The 24017-nt window shown below is 38.7% G+C and overlaps 1 long non-coding RNA gene across 1 annotated transcript in view; it reads left to right on the forward strand.

The window, feature by feature from the left end:
* The first annotated feature begins 796 nt into the window (after positions 1-796).
* The window catches only part of LOC129491484 (uncharacterized), a 206073-nt gene continuing 182852 nt past the window's right edge, over positions 797-24017 (forward strand). The window contains exon 1 of the long non-coding RNA XR_010114136.1: positions 797-956. This is a non-coding gene — a long non-coding RNA (uncharacterized lncRNA). The remainder of the gene's footprint in view (positions 957-24017) is intronic.

The following is a 24017-nucleotide window of genomic DNA, read 5'->3' on the forward strand; positions in this document are numbered from 1 at the left end:
TCAGAAAATCTGCTTTTGTTGTTGTTGGTGTTTTTTTGTTTTAAACAAAAGTCCCTTAGATCTACCACGGGATCATAAAAGCCCAGACCTTCAAAACAGCCCTAAGGTAGATACCTTGATGAGATGGATACCTGATGAGTCCACGACTAAGAAACCAAAATACAGTCAATTTCTCAGTCAGATGCTGGTGATATATACAGATAAAAGAACTTTAAAAAATCATTTATAATCTAATAATGAAAAGATTACCAGAGCTAAAGTTTGCTGCACTGACAGCTTGGTTTTGATTATGTTAGGCGATACATATTAGAAAACCAAGTAGAAAAGTAGAGTGGACAGTCAAATATACATGTTGAGGCCAGGACTTTAGAAATAAATGTGTGCGCCAGCAGCATAGAGATGGCATATAAAAGCATAAATGGGATGAGGGCACCCGAGGAGTGAGTATAGATAGAGAAGATAGGCATACATGTGGGTATTTCGTAGTACGTGTGCCCAAGGACCCTTTTAGAAATTTGAGCCTGCTATATAATGGGATTAGTATAATGTCCCCAAATGAAACTAATTTCAGTAAGAATTCCAGAAAAGTTTGCAGTTTTCAATACTCTGTTAAATGGCAACATAAAAAGACGTGAGAACCCATGGAAATTGTTACCAGGGAGACGTCAACATTCCAGGAATGAGAATGCATTGCAGGTCAGCTGGCTGGACCTCATTGTGACCTGGGAGCCGTGCATGATGAACGGCTGATGGGTGAGCTACCAAGGCTAACTTTTTCCTGAGAACATTGAGTTAGGGAAGTGGCCTCTCCTTGAGGGAAGGAGCCAGATGACTTCTCAGAGAACAACAACCATATTCAAAATATTCTCCAGTTTCTTTTGTTTCTTCTTGTCTGCATCTGATGTCCAGGACGTTATTCCACAGGAAAAGGTTAATAGGAGATCAAGATCGGCCAGGTGAGGGAAGAAGGGAAGTGGGAACTTGACTACATGGGTTAGGAGAGGGGCACACACAGGTACATGGGTAGCTGAGAAAGGAATTGTACAGAAGAAAAGGTAACTTTTGTACAAGTTGATTAAAAAGGTAAGAGTAGGAGTGCTGTTTCAATGATGGACTGAAGACATTCCTCTTTCTGCCCTTCCCAATTCTCACTAAATTGACAGTAAAATAAGTCAAACCATAAGATTTTAGAGAAAGAGAAGAGGCAATAATGGACGGGAGATGTAAACACATTTTTCTAAGATTGAAAGCAGAACAGAGGAAGATGGAAACCCAGCGCTGCTGATGAGAATTGAGAGCTTTTCAGGATTTGGTAGCAGCAGGCTCCATGGAAGATGAGGTTAAGTCATGGGACTAAAAGCAGAGGGGGTTACCTGAAAGTTTCTGTCATACTTTCTGATGCCATCCCCCATGCCCACCTCCCCACTGGGAAGCCAACCAACCACCCTTGCCTGCCTCAGGAGTCAGAAATCATTCTCTAACTACAGAGAATTTAAAATGGAGAGGGTGTGGTTTTAGAAACGTGGATTATCTGATGCATTTGACCACACAGAAAATAGTTTTGACAAGGATTTACAATGTGTGGGAGACCCTGAGACTTTCTAATTAGAAAAAAAAAAAAGCAAGAGGCATTAATAATTTTTCCAAAATCCAGAAAACAGGACAAGAAAGACCTTTCTTAATGCACTCCCAATGATGGAAACACTCTATCATGATTTAGTTTACAGCTGGGCTAGAACTACACCGGGAGGATGGTGGAGGAGAAGAAGGCTACAGACGGGTAGAGCAGAGATGCCTCTTTTCATGATTAGTTTTATATTATTTGATTTCTTAAACTTTTTTTTTTTTTTTTGAGATGGAGTCTGGCTCTTTCTCCCAGGCTGGAGTGCAGTGGGGCGATCTCGGCTCACTGCAACCTCTGCCTCCTGGGTTCAAGCGATTCTCCTGCCTCAGCTTCCTGAGTAGCTGAGATTACAGGCACCTGCCACCAAGCGTGGCTAATTTTTGTATTTTTAGTAGAGACGGCGGTTTCACCATGTTGGCCAGTCTGGTCTTGAACTCCTGACCTCAGGTAATCTGCCCACCTCGGCCTCCCAAAGTGCTGGGATTACAGGTGTGAGCCATCATGCCTGGCCTGTTTGCATATTGTTGTGATAACAAATTGCATTCCAGCTGGGGCAACAGAGTGAGACTCCATCTCAAAAAAAAAAAAAAAAACTAGAACTTCAAAATTGTAAAGAGGGGAAAGAATTGTATACTGTCTCTAGGCTCCTCCCATGCCATCTCAGTTTCCTCAGCAACTCTATTATTTACAATTTAGCATTGTAGCCATTTTTGGAATCTCCCACACCAAGTTTTGAGGAACTTCAAGATTTAAAGGTAGGTAGAAAAAGATGAGCGAATCAAAGAGACAGAGAAGTGGTCAGACATGTAAGATGAAACCAGGAGTGTTTGAAATTAAGAAGAAGGAAATTGTTAGCAGCCAAATGCTGCAGATGGGTCAAATGAGTAACTTTCTCTGTCTTAGCTTTTCCGTAAAGATTGTTTCTCCAAAGCCTCCCACATACTGCTCACCCGCTCCCATCCCAGTCTCAGACAGGTGCCACATCATGTACTTTCATGGCAGCTGTAATCACTCTATACCTGAGTATCTCTCAGCTGTCCCTACAGTTCTAAGTCTCTTAAGGGAAGTGATCATATTCTCTATGTATTCATAGCTAAGCTTTACATAGTTAATTCTACTGTGTATTCAATTTCACATTCTGCTTTTTCTTAATACTTTTTTCTAATTAAAAAAGTAATATAGATTTAATTTTGAAATTTTAACATTATCGAAATATAAACTACAGAAGGCCAAAGTTCCCTTACCTCCCCACTACCTGCCTATGACTATTGTTAAAAATTTATCTTTTTCTCAGATAGTGTTACATAAAATACTTAGGTTAACATATTTTCATAAACATTTTTAGTGTTTGTATATACATATGATCATTTGCAATACCTAAAATTCAGTGTTATTAAAAATTTAGAGCCAGGCACACTGGTATACACCTGTGGACCCAGCTACTCGAGAGGCTGATACCTCTGGGAGCATCACTTGAGTCCAGGACTTCTGGTCCAGCTTGGATAATATAGTGAAACCCCCATCTCTAAAAAACAAAAATAAGAAATTTAGGTTATATCTATGTCTTACCATTAGAAATGAAGTTAGATGGATATTTTGTGTTACAGGTTTGTTCATATTTCTGATTCTTTACATTCCTAGGAATGTAATTATTTGATCAAAATGTGTACTTTTAAGACTTTTATAGTACTAAATTAAAGTGGTGGATAGTGTTTTTCAAATCTTTTATCTTTCATGACATTTTGCTCAGTCATTTGATCAATTACTATAAGAGGTATATTAAAAATAATGTTTTGAATTTTCCATTTATCCCTTTTTTCATTTTATTCATTTCATGTATATTAAAGCTTTTAGGGGCATATACCTTTACATTTGTTATATCTCCCTGATTTATTAACCCTTTTATCATTATAAAATTTCCTTTTTGGATCTAATAATATTCCTTGTCTTAAAGTTTATTTTTTCTGAAATTAATATAGCCATTTTGGCTTTCTTTTGATTAGTGTTTGTATGATATTCTATCCTTTTACACTCAATTTATGTCTTTGTATTTGAAGTGTGTTTCCTGTAGACAGTAGGCAGGTCTTCCTTTTTAAAATTAATCTGTCTTTAGGGATATCTAGACCATTTACATTTGATGTGATTACTGATACAGTTATATTTAGTTCCATCACTTTGCTATTTTTCTATTTGTCTTATCTGTCTTATGTCCTTTTGTTTTGTGTTAATCAGGTATTCCTCTATTAGCTTTTTAGCATATATATATACACATATATATATATGGACAAACTATTAGCTATTTCCAGAGAAATGAGAAAGAGTCACACCTCAGACCATTTTTTTTTTTCTGAATAAAGTGGGCAACAGCAACAAAGTTGGAAATTCTGATTTACTCTCATATAATCCAGAGCTAGCTGGTAAAGCAGGAAATAGTATTTTCCTTCTCAATCAACTTAATGTAGGGCCCTCCTTATGTTTTGACATTCTATGTATCAAAACATCACTATGTACCCCGTGTTGTTGGCAACAGTACATTGCAGTATGAGTATGCACACTGGAAATAGAAAGCAAACTCATATTTTGTGCCTTAACATCTATTTGAATTCAATTTCATATATTTACCTCTTCCACTTGATTATGGAGTCTTGGCTGGGCACCCTAGACTTATGGCTTAGGGGATCAGCTAATACCCAGTCCAGGATAGATAACTCCACTTGTATGTTCATTGGGCGTCCCATATTGAACCATTGACTCTACAAGGTCCACTAGCCACCAAAAAGTTTTAATCAAAAGAATAATTACAGCAAAATCCTCTAGGAGTACGCTACTGGGGATTGCTACAATTTTTACACAGTATCCTAATTGTGCACATCTGAGAACTGCTGACTTTGCTGGGTCATAAAGTTCAAGTGGCAGAGTTGCATGCTCTGCAACGAACAACGAACAACAGGCCTTCTCTTGCTCTGAGCCCACTCATGTTTGACAGTCTTTTAGAATGCTCAATAAATAGGTCAGCATATCACACCCAAGTATGGTACATGTTTTTCTTAAAGTGGGCCACAAAAACGATCAATACTCTGTTGGTGAGATTAATGTGCAGCAAATTGCCTTTCATGTTGAAAGGGATATTCTACTATGACTCAGACCGTTGGAGTCCTTAGAAACTTTACTGATCCAGCCTCTACATGGAATTTGTTTTTCTTTTTTTTTTTTTTAAATTTAAGTTTTAGGGTACATGTGCACAACGTGCAGGTTTGTTACATATGTATACCTGTGCCACGTTGGTGTGCTGCACCTATTAACTCGTCACTTACATGAGTTATATCTCCTAATGCTATCCCTCCCCCCTCCCCCCATCCCATGACAGGCCCTGGTGTGTGATGTTCCCCACCCTGTGTCCAAGTGCCCTCATTGTTCAGTTCCCACCTATAAGTGAGAACATGCGGTGTTCGGTTTTCTGTCTTTGCGATAGTTTGCTCAGAATGATGGTTATTTTTACAATCAACCCATCTGACAAAAGGCTAATATCCAGAATCTACAAAGAACTTCAACAAATTTATGAGAAAAAATCAAACAACCCCAACAAAAACTGGGCAAAGGACATGAACAGACACTTCGAGACATTTATGCAGCCAACAGACACATGAAGAAATGCTCATCATCACTAGCCATCAGAGAAATGCAAATCAAAACCATAATGAGATACCATCTCACACCAGTTAGAATGGCAATCATTAAAAAGTCAGGAAACAACAGGTGCTGGAGAGGATGTAGAGAAATAGGAACAATTTTACACTGTTGGTGGGACTGCAAACTAGTTCAACCATTGTGGAAGACAGTGTGGCGATTCTTCAAGAATTTGTTTTTCATCTGATAGCATGCATCTTAGTGTCTGCTACTTCCTGCTTATCAGGTTCATTTAGCAGGATATAGTAGACCAGTGCAATGTCACGTGGGAAGTTGAAGCCTTTGGTTTTGGAGAGGTGAGATACCATTGTGTCAAATTTTTGAAAAGTTGTGCTTCTGACCCTACCAAATGAAAACAAAATGCTAAGAGCTAAGACACAGAATCAACCTAAATGCCCATCAATGATAGACTAGATAAAGAAAATGTACACAGTACACCATGGAATACTGTGCAGCCATGAAAAATAATGAGATCATGACATTTGCAGGGACATGAAAGGAGCTGGAGGGCATTATCCTCGGCAAAGTAACACAGGAACAGAAAGCCAAATACGATATGTTCTTACTTATAAGTGGGAGCTAAATGATGAGACCACATGGACACACACTGGGGAACAATACACACTGGGGTCTGTTGGAGGGTGGAGGTTGGGACAAAGGAGAGGATCAGGAAAAATAACTAATGAGTACTACGCTTAATACCTGGGTGATGAAATAATCTCTACAACAAACCCCATGACACAAGCTTACCTATGCAACAAATCTGCACATGTACCCCTGAACTTAAAAGGTTAAAAAAAGTTTGTTTTTTTTTTTAAAAATGATAAATGAGATGTATATACTAATTACCCTGATCTGATCACCATATATGTACCAAAACATCACTATGTACCCCATGAATATGTACAATTATTATTAGTTAAAAATAAATTTTAAAAAGTAAAACTCAAAATATTTCTGGTAATTTTTGTTTCAGGGGATATAAAAAAAGCACTTACCAGGATAATATCTGCCACTAAGTAATACGGGTTGTGTTGCTTTTTTTTTTTTAATACTGTGATTTGATCCCAATAAAGAGACCACATCTGGAAGATCAACTCCAATTAAAATCATCACCTAGTTATCAATGATTTAATGCTATTTCCCAAACTCTAGTTGTCTTCTTGCATAGACCAAATGGTGATTCAAATGGTAGTATGACAGGAGTCATCAATCTGTATCTTTGAAATTATTTATGGTAGCATTAAATTCAGAATTTTCTATGAAGATATATTACTTTTGATTTAATATTTTGGTAGGGAGAGGGAGATACACTGACTCTTCTTTGCATAATTCTTAATGTATTAGGAAGCCAATGTGGATGTTTTGTCAGCTGCTGATTGTTTATTCCAACCATATACACAGAAACAAAATATCTGAGGAATAGGTTCAGCATCCCATTGGGCCAACCATGTGGTGGACTTAGGTTGTAACTCCTTTTGTCACGTGGCTTCCATGAACTTCCACTGTGATCTGAAGATTGCACTAAGTGTTCTAGATTCACCAGAATTAGCTTTAGGTCAGAACCAGTAGATAAGAAGATTCAACATCATACAAATGTCAATGATGACTCACATATGTGGTCATTTGATTGGTGACCATATTGATGGTCAAAGGTTTTTCATTGCTAATAGTGTTGGTTCAACTGGATATCAATATAGAAAAGTGTCTCTTGACTCTTGATGCACAAAAATAAATTGCAGATGAATCATAGATCTTGATAGGCAAAGTAAAACAATAAAGCTCTTAGAAAAAAATACAGTTTTCATCTGGGAGGGGGAAAACATCTAAACAATTTGCCTAAGAAATCTAGGCAGAAATTTCTTAAATAGTATTCAAAATAGTACACAAAAAGATCCAATTATAAGGGGAAATTGATAAGTTATTGTGTTCATTAAAATTATTAAAATGAAAAGGCAAGCTTCAGAACGGGACTTGTATTCCTAATATATAAAGAACTCATACAAGTTAATAAGAAAAAGGTAGAATGTCCAGTAGAAAATGGATAAAAGATGTGAACCCAAAAAAGTATATCCAAGGGGTAGGAAACATATAAAATGTTGGTCACATTTACTAGGCATCAGAGAAATGCAAATTAAAACCAAAAATTGATACAAATATACACACACACACACACACACACACCAATTCTAGTTTTGAAAAAGTAGCTACTGTAAAAGCCAAGTGTTGTCAAGGATGCGGGTAATTGGAACTCTCTCATACACTGCTGATGGGAATGCAAATTAGTACAGCCACTTTGGAAATTGTTTGACAGTGTTTACTAACAACGAATGTGCATATACTTTATAACCCAGTGACTGGCTTATATCCTAAAAATGCATACATATTTCCATCCAAAGACATGCAAATAATAAAAATAATGAAAACTGATGAGCAGACATGTATGCCCCTGTGAATTCTCAGAGTAGAATCCTAAACTCCTGCATATTCATCTGTGTCTCATTACATTTTTCATCTTCATGTCATCTATTTTTTTTTTTTTTTACAAATTTTTACCATTTTCTTCACATTTTAAGTTTCTTATTCTGGCTTGTTCTCTCCAGATAGCAGTACTCTATTATTATATAGTAGAAAATTCAAAAATACATTTTATTGAGAATGTCAAATAGTTCTCTGAAGGTTCCTGTTGTATGCTGTAGTAGATAACTTCCAGGTATTTGCTCTTCATTTGATCTTCCAGAAGGACCATATCTTTCACTGTCTTGCAATATTATCCCCTAAAGCCTCCACACTAGTTTTTCTTTACTATTGACTGTCAAATATGCTGAATCTTCAAAATCACTGTATCACAACATAACAGTATGTGGAGATTGTACTTGCCCCCACTCTCTGCACTTGGTTTATGGTTACATTCACCTCTAGAATCTAACATTCATGAATATGGTCCTCCTCTACTAAGGAGGCATTTGAAACCCACTGCTAAATTAATTGATATTTTGGGCCAATGTATATATGATACACTACAAGTCCCAGAGGATACAGTACCACAGCTGGACTTCTTTATACTGCTCCCTGTCCTGATAACTCATTTGACATGAGCATGGGATATGGCTAATAGTACTTTCAAATGCACACATTCATGACTATCACAATATAGCATGTAGCCAATAGCTTTCTATTTTATGGCTTTAGAAAGCTATCATTTTCTTAGCCTTCTTTACTTTTTTTTTCTCTACTAGCACTAGCAGGTTGCTTTCCTTGGAGAACTGTTTTTATAATCAATTTTTCAATGTTGCTTTATGTAGAAGATGAACTGAGAACTATCAAGCTACTTTGGGATGGGAGCACTGGGCTGTCAGATATGCTCATTCATTGCTTAAAGGACTAATTTCAGTTCACCAAGTCTACATGCAGTACCAATTTGTGCTTCAGTAAATTTTTAAATTTGAGAATTTCTGGGATACTGTTTTTTCCTTTTTTTTTATTATACTTTAAGTTTCAGGGTACATGTGCACAACGTGCAGCTTAGTTACATATGTATACATGTGCCATGTTGGTGTGCTGCACCCATTAACTTGTCATTTAACATTAGGTGTATCTCCTAATGCTATCCCTCCCCCCACCCCACAACAGTCCCTGGTGTGTGATGTTCCCCTTCCTGTGTCCATGTGTTCTTATCGTTCAATTCCCACCTATGAGTGAGAACATGCGGTGTTTGGTTTTTTGTCCTTGTGATAGTTTGCTGAGAACGATGGTTTCCAGCTTCATCCATGTCCTTACAAAGGACATGAACTCATTATTTTTATGGCTGCATAGTATTCCATGGTGTATATGTGCCACATTTTCTTAATCCAGTCTATCATTGTTGGACATTTGGCTTGGTTCCAAGTCTTTGGTGAGGAAACAACAGGTGCTGGAGAGGATGTGGAGAAATAGGAACACTTTTACACTGTTGGTGGGACTGTAAACTAGTTCAACCATTGTGGAAGTCAGTGTGGTGATCCCTCAGGGATCTAGAACTAGAAATACCATTTGACCCAGCAATCCCATTACTGGGTATATACCCAAAGGATTATAAATCATGTTGCTATAAAGACACATGCACACGTATGTTTATTGCGGCACTATTCACAATGGGATACTGTTTTGAAGGTAAAAATTAATTCGGTCATTTCCTTAATCACCTGCCAATCTAATTTAAATTGCTACTTTCTCAGTGGAATCCCAAGATCATTCAGGAATAAAAGAGACTGAGGTATTTTGAAATATAAATGTTGAAGACTAGATTCTCAGCAGAAAACTATAATTGTCTTTTATTTTAGGATCCGGCTTATTTATTTTAAGTGCTGTCTCTTTAAGTCTGTTCTTCATCTCCTGCTTAGACCAAAGAATCAATCATGTTTTTTGTTCTTTTAGGGTCTGGTCTCAACCCTCAGAGAAGACTTATTTTACATAATTTCTTATTTTTTTTCAGTTTTTAATAGGAAAGAAAAAAAGGCATACAAATTTACTTGGTCATAGTTTTACATGACATGGGAGCCTTCAGAATGAAAACCCAAAGAGACATAGAAAAGTGTCCATTTGAAAAAAAAATGATGCAAAGTATTTTACATATTGATGGGCTACATGTGAGTATTTGCTACATGCATAGAACGTGTAGTGACCAAGTGAGGGTATTTGGAGTGTCCATCACCTTGAGTATTTATCATTTCTATATGTTGGTAACATAACATCTCAAGTCCTCTATTCTAGCTACTTTGAAATATACAATACACTGTTGCTAACTGTAGTCACTCTACTCTGCTATAGAATATTGGAGCTTATTTCTTCTATCTAGCTATGTGTTTGCACCCACTAACCAGTCTCTTCAATCCCAGCCACAAACCCTTCCTAGCCTCTGGTATCTTTCTATTTTCTATCTCCATGAGATCAACTTTCTTTCAGCTCCCATGTATAAGTGAGAACATGTAATATATGTCCTTCTGTGCCTGGATTATTTCACTTAATTACCGTCAGTTTCATCCATGTTACTGCAAATGATATGATTTTATTTTTTTTATGGCAGAATAATGTTTAATTGTGTACACATACCATATTTTCCTTATCTGTTCATTGATTCCATATATTTGCTATTGTGAATAGTGTTGGGATAAGCATGGGAGTGCAGCTATTCTTTTGATATACTGATTTGTTTTCCTTTGGATAAATACCCAGTAGCGGCATTGCTAGATAATATGGCAGTTCTATTTTTAAAAATTGTCCATACATGGCAAAGTATAGACAGCCATGTAGAAATGTGATCAAAGATAAAATGATAAAAAAAATCTTACAAAATCTTCCAAAGAAGTAAGTACATTGAACTTTCCCATTCTCCATGCCTTAAGCCAGTGGTCAGCAAACTTTTTCTGTAAAGGGCCATGTAATAAATATTTTAGGCTTTATGTATTATACAATCTCTGCTGTAACTACTCAACTCTGCTGTGTCCTATGAAAGTAGCCATAGACAATACACCAACAAGTGGATGTGGCTGAGTTCTAATAAATCTTTATTTACTAAAACAGGCAGCAGGCAGATTGGCCCACATACTGTAGTTTGCAGACACACCTGACGTAAGCCCCAAATTCCCTATTCTTTTGGGTAGTTCTAGTTTCATCTTCCCCATGTGCTTCAGTTCCTCTAAAATGAAACACTATGAAAAAAGTGTTCCAGTGTCCAGTGATGTAACAAAATAGAACTCTGTGAAATTTTAGACCTCTTAGGGAATAAGTTATTCTCCTGCTATCATGCCTAAACCTTAACTTTTGAATTACTTAAAGCTATTTCTAAGGCAGCATTTCTGGTCCCGGAATATGACTTCTGGAACTAAAGACAAGACACTCTCAAGAGGGGACAGATGCTCCCAAATTGTACTCACCATCTGGTCAAACAGAGTGGGAATCAATTGTCTTTGAGGGCAAGGTGTGAACACCTGTTCTTTCTTTTGGATGGAGGATTTAGTATTTCAGGTAAATATCAAAAGGTGTATTTGCCCACCACTATGGAATTTAAGCCTATTTTTAAAGCATGAGCAAACACATCCTCAAGTTGGGCCATGGTCAGTTGATTTATGACTCAGGAATGCTGAATTCCCACGTTGGAAGCTGACCAACAGTTACAATGTTCTCTGCGCTGCTGGCTGCTTCCCACGCAGATAATTACCAGAGGCTAATTTACAGATGCCAGTGGGAACGGAAATGGAGTGAATGGCTGCCTGCAGAGCTAGGAATTGGATTTTATCGGGAGTCATGGAGAAGCGTGTTTGTTCTCAGAGAAAAAAGTCCAGAAAAGTGACTCGTTGAGAAACATGCCAGCAAAATGAGTTATCCAAAGGGCAGTGCAGTATTTAAAGCATTGCTTTAGAGTTAGACAACCTGGGCTAAAATCCTTATTGCCCCATTTAATAGGTAGAAACCTTGAATCAGTTACTTAACCTAAGTCTCCATTCCTCCCCTGCAACATCAACATAATATTAGAATCTATCTCAAAGTTGAGATGATTAAATAAAAAAATGCACGTAGAGCATCTACCACCATATTTAGAAAATAGTAAATGATCAATAAAAGTTAGCTATTATTATATTCTAACACTTCCAGTCTTGGGGTTATCACAAATTTTGTTCTCTATTCAACAATCAGGAATACACATTTTACCTTCCTCATTTGCTCAAGGTTATTGGAGATTCTGAGAGTCTTTGATTGCTTATCTTGTAGAGTAGAAAAGGGAGATTCACGAATTTAAGTGAATTCCCCAAGATTAGAAATGAGTGGAACCAGAATTAAAACTCACCCAACTGACCTGCTTTTTAATCTAGACGTTCTCAAATTTGAGCTTCTCCAGACGCTGCACTTATCCTCTTCTACTCAGCTTACTTCTCATGTTATTCCAGCAATCTTAGCACCAAAAATTGAAGCTATAAATAGAGTGACCTTTGGCAAATTATATCCTCCAATCTCAATTTTTCATTTATGAAATAAGCATCTTGGTATATAGAGATGATCCCTGTCATTTCTTCCAATTCTAGAATGTAAACCCAAAAGTTTTGTAGAGAAACTCATCACTGAGGTGAACAACCAGAGTCATGGAAGTAGGTAGGTCATGGTCGACCAGTGCCACTATCTTCGTGAAGACATCGGTAATCAGAATTAAAGTCAAACTCAGGATTGTGACTATTGCCAAGACCAGGTTTCTTGCATCCACAAAACATCCTCGCTGTTTGTATTTGGTGGCCAGCATGGGCTACCTCTGGAATTTGCATCATGCTGTCACAAGAAGGACCAGGGAGCATTTGAGGAAAACTTAAAGTGGGTAATAAATCAACTATGCAAATAGGAAAGTATGCAAGTGTATTAGTCTGTTCTCATGCTGCTAATAAAGACATACCTGAGACCGGATAATTTACAAGCGAAAGAGGTTTAACTGACTTATAGTTCAGCATGGCTGGGAGGCCTCAGGAAACTTAAAATGATGGTGGAAGGGAAAGCAAACACCTCCTTCTTCACATGGTGGCAGCAAGGAGAAGTGCTGAGCTAGAGGGGAAAGGCCGCTTATAAAGCCATCAGCTCTTGTGATAATTCACTATCATAAGAATAGCATGAGGGTAATTGCTCCCATGATTAAATTACCTCCCACTGGATCCCTCCCATGACACATGGGGGTTATGGGAACTACAAGATGAGATTTGGGTGGGGACACAGTCAAACCATATCAGCAAGTAAGTGTCTTTTTTTCCCCACTGAACTTAGGCAAATTTATTTTACCTTGGAAATTAAGGTCACATAAGTTCTTGAATTAACAATAAAATAATATTATTTAGAATTTAATCACACATATGGTCTACTTATTTTGCCTGTTATGTTTCTCAATGTGCAGGACATTTAAATTGATGTACCTCATATTTTAGAAGAAATTAAGTAATGGAGCTAAAGAGGGCTACCTACTTTTCTAAATTCCAGTATGATACTCAAAACTCTAAGATAATTTAAAAAATAGCGTGGAGAAAACAAGTATTTAGCAAGATTATTACTATAGAGTTGTTTAGAATTGTTAATTAGATGTGGATATTGTTGATGAGTTTAAATCATAACTAAATAATAAATAAGTTGTTCTATAGCATATAAGAGTAACCAAAGTTTATATTTGGAACAAACATTATCCTCAATACACACACCTCAAAATCAACAGAGATTTTTAGATTTAGACTTATATTTTTCTTTTTAAAAAAGATAGATAATTGTCTCAAAAGATGGGTCATTCTCTTTAATGTGAGATACACTGTTTCACAAAAGAAGATGTATGAGTAGCCTGAATTAGGCAGTTGATATTCAAGTGATAATTTTCTATGGTGGAGGCCATCATATTTAGGCTATACAGTGTTGTGGTTAAGAAAGTGGACTTTGGAATCAGAATTGCATTTGATTTTGTTCTGTGAGACCTTTGATAAAGTATTTGACCCATCTAAGCCTCTGTTTCTCCAATGTGAAATATAGAGAGTGATTGTAGCTAGTATTTCATGGGTGACATTGAAAGAATTGAGATAATGACATGTAACTTGCTAGGCACAGCATTTGCCAAGTGCTTCCTGCCTTTCTCACTGGCTGCCTGGCTTCGAGAAACATCTCCAGCTTCCTCTTTACAGCAGCCTTCCTGCAGGGAGGGAAAGGGGGCTTTGGGATGCTTCTGCCGACTTTGTCATTGACGGTCAGAAGCCAGTAAGCAGTGAGCAGGTGACTGCCATAAGCCTGCAGGTGTGGTGAGTCCTTTAAATGCACTGATCTAAGCTTTTCAATTTTGTATTTGAAATGAGATTTTTTCATGTGGGTGTAGAATTCACTTCTTGGGTTTGGTGGATATTTTAAACCATCTGCATTTGCCCACTTCTTTTCAATTTATCTCTCTGATTAATCTCAGTAGAGATATGTCTTAGACAATTGTATCTGATGGAAATTATGTTCTTGGAATTTTAGCTATAGAGTTCCTTATAGAGTTTCAATGTTTTGGAGAAAAAATGATTACTATCTTGAAACATTAATTAGAAGTAGTGTATATTTTTGTCTGTTTATATAAAGATATCCATTGCTGAATTTTTCTTTGAAAATTTGAATTCAGTAATTATATATTTTTAGCTCAATTGACTAACCTATTTACTATAATGGGGATAAATTACACTTTTTAATTAATTAATTAATTTATTGAGGCACAGTCTTGCTCTGTTGTCCAGGCTGGAGTGCAGTGGGCAGTGGCACAAGCTCCACTCAATGTAGCCTCTGCCTCTTGGGTTCAAGTGATTCTCATGCCTCAGCCTCCTGAGTAGCTGGGATTACAGGCATGCACCACAACACTCAGCTAATTTTTATATTTTTAGTAGAGACAGGGTTTTACCCTGTTGGCCAGGCTGGTCTCAAACTCCTGATCTACCTGCCTTGGGTTCCCAAAGTGCTAGGACTATAGATGTGAGCCACTGTGCCCACCCACTCTTTTTATTATTATTTTTTGAGACAGAGTCTTGCTCTGTTGCCCAGGTTAGAGTGGAGTGGCATCATCTCAGCTCACTATAACCTCCACCTCCTGGGTTCAAGCAATTCTCCTGCCTCAGCCTCCCGAGTAGCTGAAATTACAGGCACTGGCCACCATGCCTGGCTAATTTTTGTGTTTTTAGTAGAGACGGGGTTTTACCATCTTAGCCGGGCCGGTCTCTAACTCCTGACCTTGTGATCTATCCGCCTCGGCCCCCCAAAGTGCTGGGATTACAAGTGTGAGCCACCACGCCCAGCCTCTTTTTATTTTTATAGATAAAACTTGAAATAAACTTGGAGTTCTTTAGAGTTCTTGACATAAATATATGTCATTTCATTGTACTGGGGTGGAACTCTCTTTTTTGTCAGTCAACCAACTTGACAGTTTATTCACAGATAATGAGGACATATGCTCAATTTGCCGTTTTTAAATTGTAATCATGCAATCAAGCATGTTCAGAAAAAAATCCAGTAGGCAGTGAATGCATGCTAGGTTATTTAGGTCATGGCTTTGGATAAAAGAGTTATTACTTTTGCAAACAAATGATCCCTTTTTATTAATGTCAGTGCCACTTAACATTCTATTACCTTTTGATATGTTACCTTGTGACTTTATTTTTTCCAGCTTTATTGAGGTATAACTGGTATTTTAAAAACTGCAAATAATTGTGGCCGGGCGTGGTGGCTCACGCCTGTAATCCTAGCACTTTGGGAGGCCCAGGTGGGTGGATCACAAGGTCAGGAGATCGAGACCATCCTGGCTAACATGGTGAAATCCCATCTCTACTAAAAATCCAAAAAGTTAGCCGGGCCTGGTGGCAGGTGCCTGTAGTCCCAGCTACTCGGGAGGCTGAGGCAGGAGAATGGTGTGAACCTGGGAGGCAGAGCTGGCTGTTCTAACTGGCGTGAGATAGTATCTCATTGTGGTTTTGATTTGCATTTCTCTAATGACAAATGATGAGATTTTTTTCATATGTTTGTTGGCTGCATGAACGTCGTCTTTTGAGAAGTGTCTGTTCATGTCCTTTGCCCACTTTTTGATGGAGTTGTTTGTTTTTATCTTGTAAATTTGTTTGAGTTCCTTGTGATTCTGGATATTAGACCTTTGTCAGATGGATAGGTTGTAAAATTTTTTTTCCCCACTCTGTAGGTTGCCTGTTCACTCTGATGATAGTTTCTTTTGCTTTGCAATAGCTCTTTAGTTTGCTTAGATCCCAATTGTAAATTTTTGCTTTTGTTAACAATTGCTTTTGGCAATTTCATCATAAAATCTTTGCCCATGACTATGTCATGAATGGTACTGCCTAGACTTTCTTCTAGGGTTTTTATAGTTTTGGGTTTTACATTTAAATCTTTAGTGTATCTTGAGTTAATTTTGTATAAGGTGTGAGAAAGGGGTCTAGATTCAATTTTCTGCAAATGGATAGCCAACAAAATTTTAAGTGCACAACACCTTAACTATAGGTACTTTGTCATACAGCAGATCTCAGGAACTTATTTATCCAGTATAACTGTAACTTTATTCATTTATTTATTTCTTGAGGCAGAGTCTCACTCTGTTGCCCAAGCATAGTGCAGTGGTGTGAACACAGCTCACTGCAGCCTGGATCTCCTGGGCTCAAGTATTCTTCTTGCCTCAGCTTGCCAAGTATTTGGGACCATAGGTGTGCACCACCATGCCTGACTAGTTAAATTTTTTTTTTTTTTTTAATAGAGATAAAGTCTCTGTATGTTGCCCAGGCTGGTCCTGAATTCCTGGGCTCAAGTGATCCTCCTGCCTTGGCATCCTGAAGTGTTGGGATTTCAGGCGTGAGCCACCATATGTGGCCTAACTGTAATTTTATACCCATTAAATGACAACTTCTCATATCCCCTGCCCTCATCCCCATGATTCTACTGTCTACTTCTATATCTTTGATGATATTAGATATCTCTTATAAGAGGAATCATATATTCATCCTTCCATCACTGACTTCCTTAGAATAATCCCTTCTAGGTCCATCCATGTTGTCACCAGAGGTAGGATTTTCTTTTATAAGGCTGAATAATATTCTGTTGTATGGATATACCACATTTGCTTTATCTATTCATCCCTCAAATCTTGGCTATTGTGAATAATGTTGCAATAAACATGGGAATGTAGGTATATTTTTGAGAACCTGATTTCAATTGTTTTGGATATACCCTGAAATGGGATTGCTGGATAGTATAGTAGTTCTGTTTTTAGTTATTTGAGCATCTTTCACACTGTTTTTGATAGTGGCTGCCCCATTTTATATTCTACCCAACAATGTACAAGGGTTCCAATTTCTCCGCCACCTCACCAACACTTATTATTTTAGATAATAACTACCCTAAGAGATATGAGGTAATATCTCATTGTCTTTTTTTTTTTTTTTGAGATGGGGTCTTGCTCTGTCGCCCAGGCTAGAGTGCAGTTGCATGATCTCAGCTCACTGCAGCCTCCACTTCCCAGATTTAAGCGGTTCTCCTTTCTCAGGCTACCGAGTAGCTGTGACTTCAGGCATGCGCCACCGCACCTGGCTAAATTTTGTATCTTTAGTAGAAACAAGGTTTCATCATGTTGGCCAGGCTGGTCTCGAACTCCTGACCTCAGGTGATCTGCCTACCTTGGTCTCCCGAAGTGCTGAGATTACAGGCATGAGCCACTGCGCCTGGCCCTCACTGTCATCTTAACTTAGATTTCCCTGATAATTAGTGATGTTGAGCATCTTTCATATACTTTTTGGTAATTTGTATGTCTTCTTTGGAGAAATGTCTATTCAAGTCCTTTACCTATTTTTAAATTTATTATTATTATTATTTTTGCTATTGAGTTTTAGGAATTCCTTATATATTGTGGAAATTAATCCCTTATCAGATATGTGGTTTGCAAATATTTTCCTCCATTTGGAAGGTTGCCTTATCACTCTGCTGATTGTCTCCTTTGCTGAATGGAACTTCCTTTTGATGGTAGGTGAAAACATTTCTCATTCGCTCTCGGAATGGCAAAATTGTAGACAAAACAAAATATAAAGTCATAAAAAGAAAATTATTCCAAGTTAGTTAAAATAGAAAACTGTTCACAGTTAGTACATACAATACAAATGAGTTAATATGTGTGGAAAACTTCAAATAGTTTTTGACAAATGATTTGTGCTTAGCCTGTGTCAGGTGATATGATTATGTCATAGGCAGATGCAATTGCCAGTAACAGAATAAGATAGGAGTGGGTCTTCCTATTTATTGAATAACATGACTTGCCTTTCAACTTGATCTTTGCTAATACTTAGCGATGGATATTATTAGAATGAAAAAGATCAAGAGGCCTAATTTATTGTTAAGAATGCAAGAACTGCCTGGGCACAGTGGCTCACGTCTATAATCCCAGCACTTTGGGAAGCCAAGGCAGGAGGATTGCTTGAGCCCAGAAATTCAAGACCATCCTGAGAAACATAGTGAAACCTAGTCTCTACAAAAAATAAACACAATTAGTGGAGTGTGGTGGTATGTGCCTGTAGTCTCAGCTACTTAGAAGGCTGAGGTGGGAGGATCACTTGAGCCCAGGAGGTTGAGGCTGCAGTGAGCCAAGATTATGCCACTGCACTTCAGACAGGGCTACAGAGTGAGACTCTGTCTCAAAAAAGAAAAAAAAAAAGCAAGAACTAGCATACTTATGTGATTTCTTATTTTTTAATTGATAAAATGAGTATGTACCCTTTAATTTATCAGAAAATTAACAACCCCCAGGGGCACCAAAAGGGCAGAAAGTATATTCTACTTACCAATATGATAGGTTGGTTTTTTTTTTTTCAAATAAATGTAATTGCAATTGATACACTTATTGAATTCATACACTGTAAATTTTTTTCCATGTTTAAGGATTTTGACGTTTAGGAATTAATAGAGGTTTAGGAATTTGATGTTCTATCTGGTACAAGACAAGTATAAAATAGTCTATTTCTCTACCACAAATTTATGATTACTATTTAATTTTCAGGAAGGCAACAAAAGTTGTTGTAGTGATTCTTAACATTTAGATTGGGCTCTAGGATCAAAGGTGCCATCACATCTGTTACCCCATTTCCACGTGTGATGGGCTGTGTGATTCTCATCTTAGCTCACCCCACATTTCTCTAGTGGCAGATCCCTGAGATCACTGCTCTTTCTACCACATCACAGCTTCTTGCAAGCTACTGGGCTTGTATTTAGATGCATCACGGCAACATCTAAAAATAAGCAACAGCATCTAACAGACTTGTGTCATTCAGCAACTTTAGGTAAGTGTATTTTTCTGTGATTACTTTGCATTTGAGAGCACAGGGTGGATCCTTTCACTTTCTTCCCTTGAATAGTATTATCTGAGGGTGGAAAGATGAAGGCTTAGGGACATAAAGAACAATGCCCTCCCTCCCTGGCTTTTTACAAATAGAACTTGATTGTTCTCTTATGGGAATATACATTGGCATTCAGGTAGACTGTGAGAAAATTAAGCAAGGAGTTGGGATGCTGTGACAGCAGCAGCACCCAGGAAGCTGGCATTGAGAAGGAAGACACTGTATTTTCTTTTTTCTTTCCCTTTTCTTCTTCTTCTTTTTTTTTTCTTTTTTTTGGAGACAGAGTCTCGCTTTTGTCGCCCAGGCTGGAGTGCAGTGGCACAATCTCAGTTCACTGCAACCTCTGCCTTCCAGGTTCAAGCGATTCTTCTGCCTCAGCCTCCTGAGTAGCTAGAACCACAGACTGCTGTGCCGCCATGACCGGCTAATTTTTTGTACTTTTAGTAGAGATGGGGTTTCACCAGTCTCTACTGGACAGGCTGGTCTCAAACTCCTGACCTCAGGTGATCCACCCGCCTCGGCCTCCCAAAGTGCTGGGATTATAGGCACGAGCAACCGTACCTGGCCAACAATGTATTTTCTAATAGGATGGTCAGTTGAGAATGAAGTCTTATTTGTTTCCTCATCGTGGTGCTCCTCTGCATTAGGGGAGTATATTAGTCTGTTTGGACTGCTGTCACAGAATACCACCGACTGCGTGGCTCATAAACCACAGAAACTGATTTCTCACAGTTTTGGAGGTTGGGAAGTCCAAGATCAAGGTGCTGGCAGATTCAGTGTCTAGTGAGGGCCTGCTTCCTGGTTCATAGACAGTTGTCTTTTCTGTGTCCTAACATGGTACAGTAGGCCAGGGAGCATTTTGGGGTCTCCTTCATGAAGGGAACCAATCCCATTCGTAAATCCTCTAACTTTATGACCTCCTTGAGGCCAGGCCCCACCTTGTGGTATCATTACATAGGGGGTTAGGATTTCAACTGAATTTTGGGGGCACAAATATTCAGGGTAGGGTAGGGAGCAACTTTGATGGAGCAATTTTTTTTTTTAGTTCTTTGCAGCCCTTAGTTTTGTTGGTTTTTATTATGTATTTATTTATTTTTTGAGATAGGATCTTGCTCTGTTGTCCAAGCTGGAGGCAATGGCATGGTTGTAGCTCACTGCAGCCTTGATCTCCTGGGTTCAAGCAATCCTCCTGCCTCAGCCTTGCAAGTAACTGGAACTACAGGAGTGCACCACCACACCCAGCTAATTTTTTGTGTTTTGTAGAGACAGGGTCTTGTTATGTTGCCCAGGCTGGCCTCAAATTCCTGGCATCAAGTGATCCTCCCTCCTTGGCCTCCCAAATTGTTGGGATTACGTGAGCCACTGTGCCCAGCCAGTTTGTTTTCAAGCTTCTCAGTCACATACAGTAACCCACTGAGGAAAGTTAGAGGAGTTGTTCTTGGCTTCTTAGCTTCTTAACAGTGAATTAGGCCACTAGTTAATTTACTCTAATGGAGTCTTATGCTCTGTTGGAGTAAACATCTGTTTTGGTAACAGTCATTTAATCATTTGGGTACCCTGACAAATCTGCTCTCCCCTTATTCTACTAGCTAGCCCTAGTACTATTGTTCTTTAGCAAATAAACGTGCCTCAAAGTCAACAGTTCAGATTACCCCAGAGGCTTATCTATTCCGTTATTTTAATTTAACAAATATCTATTAAAAGCATATATATTCAGATAATTTTCCAGGCCTCATGGGACACTTATGAAGATGAACAACTCAGTTTCTATCCCTCAAGATGCTCATAATTTACTAGGCATGCTACACACAAAGTTGTTTTACTCTAGGTCTGATGGTGTTAGGTGCTGTGATGGAAGTGCCTATGTCAGGGCTGCCAGAGAACAGTGGAAGGAGTTATTAATTTCTCATAGATAGGATAGTGAACTCCACAGGGAATGTGGCATTTGATTTAGATCTGAAGAAGATAAATGGGTTTCACTGCCTGGAAGGAAGAGGAAAGGGAATTCTAGTTTGTGGATATAGCTTGAGGAAAATTCAGAAAGATTTTCAAGTGCATGATGTTTTAGCTTTTTTTTTTTTTTTTTTTTTTTTTTGAGACAGAGTTTCATTCTTGTTGCCCAGGCTGGAGTGCAATGGCATGATCTAGGCTCACTGCAACCTCTGCCTCCTGGGTGCAAGCAATTCTCCTGCTTCAGCCTCCCGAGTAGCTGGGATTACAGGTGCCTGCCACCATGCCCAGCTAATTTTTTGTATTTTTACTCCTGACCTCAGGCGATCCACCCACCTCGGCCTCCTGAAGTGCTGGGATTACAGGTGTGAGCCGCCGCACCTGGCCTCAAGTGTATGATGTTTTAAAGAAATAGTAGGAGGTAGGCACACAGTGTATGGCAGTACATGGAAATGGAGCTTAAAAATGAGATAGAAACACAGCTGAAAAACAGAGGACAAGATTGGGAATAGTTTTAAAAATCATGGTGAGGAGTTTTAGATTTTTTGTACATGGGTAATTGGAACCCTTTTTAAGAAGAAAATAAACATTACAAGGTTTACATTTTATGAAAGGTAATTTTGTGGGTAGCCTAGAGAATGGAACCATCAGGAAGAGAATGACCCATTAGGGGGCCAGTTTACATGTTGAATACTCTGAGAAGGGAAAGTGAGATGTAGATTTCAGAGACATTTTAAAGGTAGAATGAAAAGGCTTTGGTAGGCAATTGAATATGAATTAAAAGATTCCATATTTGTTACCACAAGGTAGAAGGTTATGCCACTTAACTGAAACAGATAATTTAGGTGGATGAGCAATTTTGATGAAGAAGGAAAATGAGATGAATTTGAAACTGTTGAGCCTGAACTATCTGTGGCATTTTAATTTATTTAAAATTATTTGTTCATTTATTAACAAATGAATAAGTGACAGGCCCTCTTCTAGGTGCTGGGAATACAGAGGTGCTATGGTTTGGATATGGTTTGTTTGTTCCCAACAAAGCTCATGTTGAAATTTGATCCTCAGTATGGGGAGTGGGCCTAGTAGGAGATGTGTGGGTCATGGAGGTGGATCCCTCATAAATGGCTCAGTGCCGTTCTTGGGGGTAGCGAGTGAGTTCTTGCCCTTGCAAAACTGGGTTAGTTCTCCCAGGCACAATTTAGTTCCCACAAGACTGGGTTGTTGTAAAGCCAAGATGCCCCCTCAGGTTTTGTTTCTTTACACATATCTGCTTCCCCTTTGACTTTCTCTGCCATGTTGTGATACAGCACAAAAGCCTGCACCAGAAGCTGGAGTAATGCCCTTGAACTTCACAGCCTATAGACCCATGAGCTAAATAAACCTCTTTTCTTTATAAATTATCCAATCTCAGGTATTCTTCTGTAGCAACACAAAACAAACTAAGAGGCTCAAAAAACACAGATAAGCCCTAGCTCTCAAAAAGCATACTTTCTAGAAGGAGAACCAGGCAGAAAATAGATGATAATTTCAAATTCCAGATTCTAACAAGTGCCAAATAGAAAATAAAACAAGGGAATGGAAAGAGAGGGACTAGGGGTGGGGGAACTGTTAATTAGAATGGTCAGGAAAAGTCTTTCTGAAGACTTTCAAATGGAGACTTCAGTGATGAGAAGCAGCCAGTCACAAAAGGCACAGGAACTCCAGGCAGAGGAGATGACAGGTGGGAAGGCGGTAAGGTGGGAACCAGCCACACATGTTCAGGAAGCACCCAGTCAGTAAAGCTGAGGGTGACAGAGGGAGAGAATGAGTTCACACTGGGACAAGCAGAGACGTCAACTTGTAGGGTCTTTCAACATAAGTCAGTTTGAGCACATGGGAAGACACTGGAGAGTAGTAAGCAAGGGAAAGAGATTCTCTGATTTACATTTTTAAAAAGTCACTCTGGTCACAGAAGAGAATGGACTCAATGGAAGTGGAAGCAGAAGTGGTGAGGCCAATGAGAAAGCTCTTGCAAGTGATGGTGGCTTGGGTTAGGGAGGTGGTGATGGTGGTGGCAAGAAGTGGTCAGATTCTAGATAATGTTTTTGGTGTAGAGCCAGTTGGATTAGCTGACAGATTGGGTGTGGTGGTGGTGGAGATGCGTAAAAGGTTTGGGGCCTAAGCAAATGAGAAAAAAGTGGTGCCATTTGTTGGGAGAATGGAAACTTATAGGAGTGGGGAGGAGGTGATGAAGGCTCAGGTAAGTGGCAGGGATTTGCAAATTTAGAGTGGGATGCAGCAGAAAGGTCAAACCTAGAGATGTAGATTTCCGAGTTAATCCCCCATATGATGAGACAATAATTTAGGATTGCCTTCTGTATTACTCCATTCTTGCATTGCTATAATGAAATACCTGAGACTGGGTAATTTATAAAGAAAAGAGGTTTAAGTGGCTCATGGTTCCACAAGCTGTGCAGCAAGCATGATGCTGGCATCTGCTCAACTTCTGAGAAGGCCTCAAGAAACTTCCAACTATGGTGGAAGGGGAAGCAGGTACATCTTACATGGCCAGAGCTGGTGCAAGAGAGAGAGGAAGAGGTGCTCCACACTTTTAAACAACCAGATCTTGGGAGAACTCACGACCACAGGAACAGCACCAGGAGAGGGTGCTAAACCATTCACGAAGGACCACCCCCCTGATCCAGTCACCTCACACCAGGCCCCACCTCCAATGCTGAGAATTATAATTTGACATGGGATTTGGGTGCAGACACAGATCTAAAGCATATTGCCTTCTAGAAAATAGTTGGAAGCTTGGTTATTGGGAATGGGAACTGCCTGTCAGACACATCCTTGAAAAACAGTGGAGGAAAGAAAAAAAGAAAAAA

This window comes from Symphalangus syndactylus, chromosome 10, assembly GCF_028878055.3.
Source record: "Symphalangus syndactylus isolate Jambi chromosome 10, NHGRI_mSymSyn1-v2.1_pri, whole genome shotgun sequence".
In the NCBI taxonomy this organism is placed as follows: domain Eukaryota; kingdom Metazoa; phylum Chordata; class Mammalia; order Primates; family Hylobatidae; genus Symphalangus; species Symphalangus syndactylus.